The following is a 9711-nucleotide window of genomic DNA, read 5'->3' on the forward strand; positions in this document are numbered from 1 at the left end:
CAATTTTTCTGGCTCGAGTCGCTTATTTTTAAGAACAATAGGATTCGAGCCAAATCGCGAGGCAAAGTCTATTTTGATCGCTCTACTTAACTTATTATGACGAGGTCTTAATAATATTAATAAAAGAGTCATTTTTCATGCTTCAATTACAAGCATATAGTGGTAAAAGTTGTCTTTTTTGCAGGGCGTGATGATATTTTTGCTATTTTTTTATGTTAACAACACTATCAAAGGTCGCACGTATGGCAAAGCCGCATTATTATAATAAAGTATAAAGTACTAGTTGCACCTAAATTTGTCTTTGCTTTGTTTAATTTTATTTAAAAATCAATAAGCTCAAGACTTCCATAGTTAATTCAGAAATAATTATTGACCCTAACCGATGCAAAATTTTCTCCATTTTAATCAGATAATATAATATGTGTAAAATAGTCATCAATTTTCGCTAATGTGCATATATATGCATTGAGAAAAAAATTCTTTTTAGTTTTAAATATGCATGAGTCATCCAGTGTCATACTCATTTCACACACCTATAAATAATCTACCAATTTGATTTTCTTTTGATATTTAATTTTATTTTATTTTCTAGTCATATCCTTGTTCGTTACCATCTCTCTCTCTCTCCGCAGATGTTGATTTAATTTAATTTAATTCAAACAAGAAATTAAATGAGAGGCTTAGATTTGAAGTAACACAAGTAGAAAGCAAGGAGACAGATTAAGCAACATCCCGGATCCAGAACAGGACATTATATATAGTACTATTAATTATGTTAATTAATTAAATAGAGGAACTAGCTACTTGATTGCAAAAGATAACTATATATAATGTATGAAGCAGGTATACATGAATGTCTTTTCTAATTTGTCTATTAAGTGGAAAAGAATAATTATTGATAGTGTTAATAGTTTTAAATAGCAACAAGTAGCGGACAAATACAATTATTCATTTTTTTTAAGTTAAACTAGTTTTAGTATTTCTAAATATGAATTGTCAAGATTATTTTTGATTACCTGTTTTTCTTTTATTTTGATTTATAAAGTACGATGCTTTACTTCAATTGAAATTAATCTGTAATTTTATTTAATTTGAATACGTTCAACACAGTATATACTTTTTCTATTAATAAAAAAAAAACTCTACAAGCCATCAGTAGTGAAGTGAATTTGAAGTAAATAATAAAATAAAACATTAATTAAGCAAGCAAGGTAGCCGAAATTTTGAAATTTTTTTAATTTCTTTTAAAGCTAATATTTTCCCCATATACTTTCCTATTTAAATTATTATTATTATTGGTTTTTAATTATGGGTTCTATTCAATTTAAATTCGATTCATATAGTAATAGACAAACTCAAAAAAGTAAATTAACACTTAATTAGCAAGTTTAGATTTAATAACTAATCCACGCGAGTTTTTATTATAACTTTATAAACCTCCGCGCGACTTGCATATAGGAGAGGAACTTCTCCCGCTAATAAGACATGGGAAGGTGGAGGAGATAAGGTAGGAGAGATAAGGGTAGGAAATTTTGGAATATTCATGCACTCATCAATGTCGATTATTATTTGGAGAAATTCAAATGAATTATACTCTTTGATGTAGAAATTATTAGGGTTAACCATTTTTATTAGGGAAAGTACGAGGAGCCAATGAAATACTTGACAAATAATCTATTGTCTCTTTAACGAAATCCTTTTTGTTATTATTTAATCAGTATAAATATTAAAATATTTTTAATAAATAAATTTTATTAATTTATGTGTATAAATATTAAAAAATATAAATACAAATTATATTAATTTATATATGTAAAATTTTAATAAATATAAATATAAATTATATATTTTTTATGTGTAAAATATTTTTAAATAAAAATATAAATTATTATTGACTAAATATTAACTAAAAAATATAAGATTTACTAACTATATAATATTTTTATTTTATAATTTCTTATCATATAATCATTTTTCTAAAATATTAAGTTGATAAAACTATATGTACGTAAATTATTGTATTTCAAATACATTCTTTATGCAAGAGTCTTATTTGGATTTACGTAAATTTTTTACATAATTATTATTCTCTTATTATTATTGTTATTATTATTTTTACCTTATTTTAAAAAAATTCAATTAAATAAATTAAATTATAAAATTTTAGATCGTAAAAATTTTAATATTATTTTATAAAATTATTTCTCTAAAAAATTTAAACTAATAATATATATATATATATATATATATATATATATATGTATGTATAAATAGTTATACTTTTAACATTTTTAACATGAATTATAATTAATTATACACTTTGTTTTATAAAAATTGGATTGATAACTATAAAATTTTAGTGGTAAGAGTTTTTAAATAAATAAAAAATCAATATTTTCAAACCAAATTTAAAAGTCGTTGCATAAATACACAGCTTAAATTATTTTGCATGAGTATCAATGGTAGGAATTAAGGATGGAATCAGGTGAGGTGGTCTTTCAAGGACTTTGGCCTAAAAAAAAAAAAAAAAAGATTTACGCTTATCAATAATCCTTTTCATCTTAAGAGGTAGACTAGACTTAGGCTCTGAAAAGTCCATAAGACCCTATTAGGTCACCTATTTAAAATTACTATACATATGTTATTTTTTAAAAGTGTTATGAGTGAGGTTTAAATTCTAAATTTTTAATTTAAAATTTTTATTATTTATCACTAATCTACTTAATTTTTGTAATAAATATATGAAAAAATTTTGTTTGTACCTTATTAGATCTTAGTCTCATTTAATATTTTTTTTAAATTTAAATAATTATCGAAATCAGCTCCTTAAAACTTTAGATATTTTTTATCTCAATTTTTGATAATAGACCTAGAGAAATAATCCATAATAAGAATAACGATTATCATAAAATTACTTATTCTAAAATGTTTAAAATAATAGAGCTAAAATTTGTACAATTAAAAAATAAATACTATTTTTTATGAAAAAGAAATGGATAAAATTCTAATTAATAGGAATCATTAATTAGTTTATAGAAAAGAGATAGAAGCTCGTTATGGATGGTCTATATTAAATAAGTTTGCCTATAAATTAAGTTTTGATATTTCATCTTTAATCAATTCAATCAAACAAGAGAAATAGAAAAATGGTTTATATTCTCCTATCTATTTAGAGAGAAGTGTATTTTTCTTTTGTCAAAACAGAATATTATTATAATCTTCTTGTAATAAAGAGAAGTTATAATTCTTAAATATAGCTATTTAGTTGTTTCTGTATTTTATACACATTTCTAATTTTGTATTTTTATACTTTAGTTGTGTCATTTATCTATTACCTAACAATGATATCTGAGCCAAAGGTTATTAATTAATAATTTTATTTTTCGCTGCGAATTACTGGATATGAAAAAAATAATAACAAATTAAAGTATGAGATTAAAAAATTCAGTGGGAGTAATTTTTTCTTATGAAAATTGGAAATAAAAGCAATTATGAGAAAAGACAATTGTGTGGCAGTAATTGAAGGTAAACCCGTTAGGATTACAGATGAAAAATAGGAGATGGATGACAATGTCATTGCGAACTCACACTTAGCACTAGGTGATTCATTCTTGTCATGTGTCGTAGAGAAAAAGACAACAAAAAAAATTTGGGATGCTCTCACCAAATTATATGAAATCAAGTCACTTCACAACTTTTAAAGAGAATACTTTATATTCTTCGAATGAGTAATCTACTGAAGGATTACTATGTGTTCATAACATGCAGCGGAAGAAAAGAAAATAATCCTAAAGATATATTTTGTGCTTAATTTTATTCAAATAAGCAAGATATAGATCAGATCTAAATACCTGTGTACGCTAGTAAAAATCACTTTCTCCTTCGATTGTACGAAGGCGCTATGCGTATCCACACCAAGACCAACCTTTGCTGTCAACTCCTTGCTGTCAACTCCTTGACCAATGGACTTCTGATCTAAATTGAGAAACCTCTTGCAACTCTTGCACGCTGATGGTTTCAGTGGCTAAGAGAAGGGGGGGTTGAATTTTAGCCCCCTTTTCGCTTGCTAATACTTGCTGGACTTTGAAGAAATTTTTCTGTTTTTAGCTCGTCCCTAGCCACGAGACATTTTCATTTTGTCTCGTCACTTGACACGAGACATTTTTGATTTTTCATCTGAACAGTAAAAACAGAATTGAAGTAGGAAGAGAGAGAGAAGATTACACCCAGATATATCCTGGTTCAGCTGCTAAGTGCAGTGCAGCCTACATCCAGTCTCCATCACAACAATGCTGGAATTTTACTATAATCATCCAGATTACAAATTGTAAAGTGCTAACCCAACTTACAAGGGGATTCCCACAGAATCATGAAACACAACACAGATGTACAAAGGAACTCTAAGACATCTATGGCTTTTTCTTTTAATTTTGCACTCTCTGCCTTTTTCCGCTCTATGGCTTTTTCTTACAAACCTCACTGTATGAGACTCAAGACATGACAAAATTAAACAGAAAAATACAAAACAGAAAACATTGAAGGAGAAGAAGAACTGCTAGCTTAGGTAGCTCTGAGAACTCTGTGCCTTGCACTCTCAAACCTTACTCCTTGCTTCAAACCATAACTGTTCACCCCTTTTATAGAGAAGTGAAGCCTTCACAGTTGAAGCAAAAACCCGAGCTCAGCTTCTTTTCCTTCACAACAAAACCGGTTCGGCCACAAAGAGAGAAGAGGTAACTCATGCAAAAACCAACATGCAAATACCTCTAGTCCTTCCTTGGTCATCACTCTTCATCAATCCGAGCACTCCATCCTTGGCTTCCTCTCCAAGATGGATTTCTGGCCCTTGATGCTTCATGATGATGATGACTTCATCTTCTTCAATCTCTGCCTTCAACCATCACTTCGTCACTCTAGCTACTCCCTGTGGTGGTTGAGCAGAATCAAAGACAAGCCACGCCTCCAAGATCTTCCTTGCTGGCCGAATCTTCATCCTTCTTTTTGAGTAAGAAGGATCCGTGATTACCTCACCAAATCTTACCAGATTAGGTGATAATCTCAGCCACAGCTTATTTTTATTTTAGTATGTTTTCTTGCCATCATTAGCTTGATGGTCTTGATGCATGCTTTCCTTTCCTTTCGGTAACTCCAAGTAGCTTCCATGAATTCCTGGTTAATAACCGAAGAAGGAAGAAGAAAGAGATGAGAGAGAATAGAGAAAATATTCAATGGATTTGAACAATAATCAATGAACAAAGAGAGAGAATAAAAGTGAATTCAAGTTTCCCACTTCCCTTTGTTGAGTAGCGTGTAGTGTCATAATGGCCATCAAATCAATCTTCTCTCTCTTTCTTATGTTTCCAATGCATTAATTAAATTTGAATTCCATCCAAAATGAGAATTGGAATCCGTTGGGAAGCATGAAACAAATGTTAACATTTTCTTTCATGATGGACTTTGGATTCGGATCATGCATGGAAACATTCATCAAAATTGAAATTGGGCTTTGTTGCAATAAAGCTTAATCTGACCCAATAAAATTTTGATTCAATCAAATTAATTGGGCTTATGATAATGTTTGAGTTTTGGCCCAATTAATTTGTTTTTCATTCAGCCATAAGAAACTAACTCATATTAATGCTGAATATTTTAATCATTGGGCTAGCAACATTTCCTTTTAATTTGGCCCAATATATAAAACCTGCAACAAAATTATTAATCAATATATATTAAATAAAGATCAAATTAATAATTTTGTAATTAATTGTTTTAATAATGTTTAGTCATCACAAATATTAGTTTAGAGTTTTCCAAACTCATCACACGCCATAAAATTCTTCTCCAAGAATTAGGCTCACATACATTTTTGTGTGCAGAGGTAAAGGAATAAAACTCTTATATATATAGTATGAGATTTGTTACTGATTATCATATCTTATTATTTTAAACTTGAATCTATAAAATTTATGAATCATATCATAACTCAATTTGAAACAGAATCATTTAGGATCTCATTCAAATTTAGAATTATTCAAATTTAGAATTCAAATTTAGAAATAGAATAACTAATTATTCTTAAATCTCATTTAATATTCTCAATTATCATATTATTATTATATTATTGGTGCTAGCAAAGAATACAATAATATTCTATTTGAATTAATATAATTATTTATTCAAATCAAAATAATAATTAAATAATTTTACAGCAAAGATTAGAATACTCGTTAGTGTATGACCCCATAGGTTCAATACTAAACGGGTAGTAAATTAGTCATACTAAATTTATTAATCAAGGTTGTCATCTAGCAACACTCGTTAACGACCCGATAGTATGAAGTAGTATATTTTTACTAAGAACCCGAGAAGAACAAAGTATAGTTCCTTCCATCTTTCCAACTTTTGGTTAACCCTTAGAGTATGGTTTAATTGTCAAACTCTAACTTGTTACCATTATTATAATGAACTGTGAATGACTTAAAAAGTTCATTTTTTCATTCATTCAATCCTCTTGGCCAATGTTTTATTTATCTCTTATTATCATAAAGTTGAAACTCTTTATCGAGAGTTGACAGATTCTTTATTGACTAATCATTAATTTTAAAAGTATTTAAATTATACCCAATGTCCATTCAACTAGCACCCTAAGGTATTAGGTGTCCAGAATCAAAGTATAATAATACATTGTCAATTACTATGATAGTCGCAAGTCAAAGGAACTCTATTACTATGTTCATTTTGAGAATATCCTATTGATAAATATGCGGCAATTATAACCATTAAGAATTTTGAAAGTGAGTCAGTTCAATGATCATATCTCTATATGCATCATTTATATATCTAATTTAATAAATGAGAATTATTAATCTTCATCCAATGAAGACCATTATATATATATATATATATATATATATATATATATATATATATATATATATATATATATATATATATTTCCGGATTATATTGTCCTTTTTAATAATCCTATGACCAAGAACAATTTAGATTAAATTATAAAAGATTTATCTCTCAATATTATGATCACTATCACAATTATAAATCTCTAAATTTAATAAAGGACTTTATTATATTAACATTTTAGTATAGTAACAATAATAAATTATTTGATATATGATTGATTGGATTGTGGTCATACTATTTATTTCTAACATCTATCTTGGCAACAGATCACATTAACAATCTAAATACGCTATCTTTTCAACTATCATAGTTTGATTACAGCATAATAGAAAATGAACATGAGCTTCTACTTCAAAGTCTACCAGATTCATATAATCAGCTCATCATTAAATTAACTAATAATATTTTGACAGACTATCTTTTCTTTGATGATATGATTACTGCGATTCTTGAAAAATAATTTAGGCACAAGAATAAGGAAGATAGATTAGAGAGCTCAAAGCAAGCAAAGACACTGTTAATGATGAAAGGGAGATCAATGGAGTATGGTTGTAGTGGGAGTCAAAGTAGACCAAAGTTACGAGAAATAAGTAATTCAAATGCTATAATTGTGGCAAGAGAGGGAACTTAAAGAAAAATATAGAGAAGGTTCCAGAAGGATCAAGTTCTCAAGGATGCATTGCGAGTACCTCTGATTATGGAGAAATATGGTGAAGTAACAATTGGTTCTAAAGACAGCAAACAGCTTACTGATGTTTGGATTGTTGATTCAGAAGCAACTTGACACATGACTCCTCATCGTGATTGGTTTTGTACATATAAATAAGTATTCGAAGGATCTATGTTTATGGAAAACTATCATGCCTTAGAAATTATTAGAATAAGTACTATCAAAATAAAAATATTTGATGGTTCTATTTATTCACTTCAAAAGATAAGACACGTGAAAGGCTTAAAAAAGAATCTATTGTTAATTGGGCAACTATACGAACTTGGTTGCAAGACCCATATTGAAATTGGAATCTTGAAAATTGTTAAAGATACTTTTGTGGTAATAAAAGAAGAAAAGATTGCAACAAATCAATACATGCTTATGGGAGATACTTTGTAAGAAATAGAGGCATCAGTTGCTTCAGCAAACCAAGAAAAAATGATGATGACATGGCATCGCAAACTAGGCCATGTGTCAGAATGAGGCTTGAAGATTCTTGTAGAACGAATCTTATTCTTGCACTCAAATCCATAAGCTTACCGTGTTGTGAGCATTGCGTTACAAGCAAGCAACATAGATTAACGTTTGGTAGATCGACTACTCGGAGCAAGCAGATATTGAAATTTATTCATTTTGATATATGAAAGTTGTAGAGATGTCCTTAGGAGGAGCAAAATATCTTGTATTATTTATTGATGATTACTCTAAGAGGCTATCGATATACCCGATCAAGAAGAATTCAAACGTGTTTGTAATATTCAAGGAGTTCAAAGCAAAGTTAGAACTTGAATCTGGAAAAAAGATCAAGTGTTTAAGGACAGATAATATAGGATAATATGTTGATGGTGATTTTCTAATATTTTACAAACAAGCAGGTATTCAACGGTAATTCATAATTGCATATATACCTCAGTAAAATAGTGTAGCAGAGATAATGAATAGGACTCTCCTAGAAATAGCAAAAGTTATATTGCAAACTACAAATTTAGCCAAGTCTTTAGCGAGAAACATAGTAATGAGCTCAGATCTAGAAAACAAAGCACAAAAGAGGAAAGATAGCCTAGCAGAAGAGATTGAGATAGATGAAATGACAACAAAGAACAAGAGACATGCAACAACACAAAGATCAGCAGCCTCCACCGGAAATCATGAAAATACTGAGTTAAAATTGCTGTCGGCTTGGGAACCCATAGGCAATGCGAGCCTTAAACAAGCTCATTTAACAAAAAGCTCCAAACCTTGTCTTTCTCATGGAGATAAGGAAGAAAGCGAATGAGATAATGAGGCTGAGATACAAAGGCGGTCTACAAAACGTAATTGGAGTTGATTGTAAGGGCGAAGGAAGACAAAGAGGTGGAGGTCTAGCAATGCTGTGGGACAACTCAATAGATATCAAATTGATATCCATGTCATCAAATCACATTGGCATTGAGGTGAAAATAGAAGATAACAGCTATGTTTGGAGAGCAACTGGGTTTTATAGCTTTCCAGAAAATCAAAACAAGCAAGCTAGTTAGGAACTTATAAGGTCGCTTGGACAGAATTCTAATCTCCACTGGATGATAATTGGTGACTTTAACCAGGTGATGAGCCAGAGTGAGAAACAAGGAGGAGCTCCAGTTATTTTATCACAAGTCAAAGGCTTTTAAGAGGCTATTTGGACCAGTGAGCTTCTTGATCTCGACTTCATTAGTAACTTCTTTTACTTGGTCAAATGGTCAGGTAGGGAAAAAGAATATTCAAGAACGTCTAGACAGAGCTATGGCGAACATTGAGTGGAAGGAGAAATTTTCAAAGTCAGCAGTCCAGCATTTAACTAGATATAAATCAGCCCACTGCCCCATTATTCTTGACTTAATTGGAAGTGAAAGGCTGAGAAGAAAGAAACAGGAAAAATTCAAATTTGAAGAAATATGGTTGATGAATGAAAATTGTGAACACATAGTGGAGGAAACATGAAAAAATAGTAGGGGGACATAAAGGAGAAGCTGCAATTCTGCACTGAGAGACTGGATAGCTGGGGACAAAAAGTTTTTGGGGACGTCCCGAGGAGAATTAGGGTGAACCAAGAGAGGCTG

The sequence above is a fragment of the Arachis hypogaea genome, chromosome 2 (assembly GCF_003086295.3).
Source record: "Arachis hypogaea cultivar Tifrunner chromosome 2, arahy.Tifrunner.gnm2.J5K5, whole genome shotgun sequence".
Taxonomy (NCBI): Eukaryota; Viridiplantae; Streptophyta; class Magnoliopsida; order Fabales; family Fabaceae; genus Arachis; species Arachis hypogaea.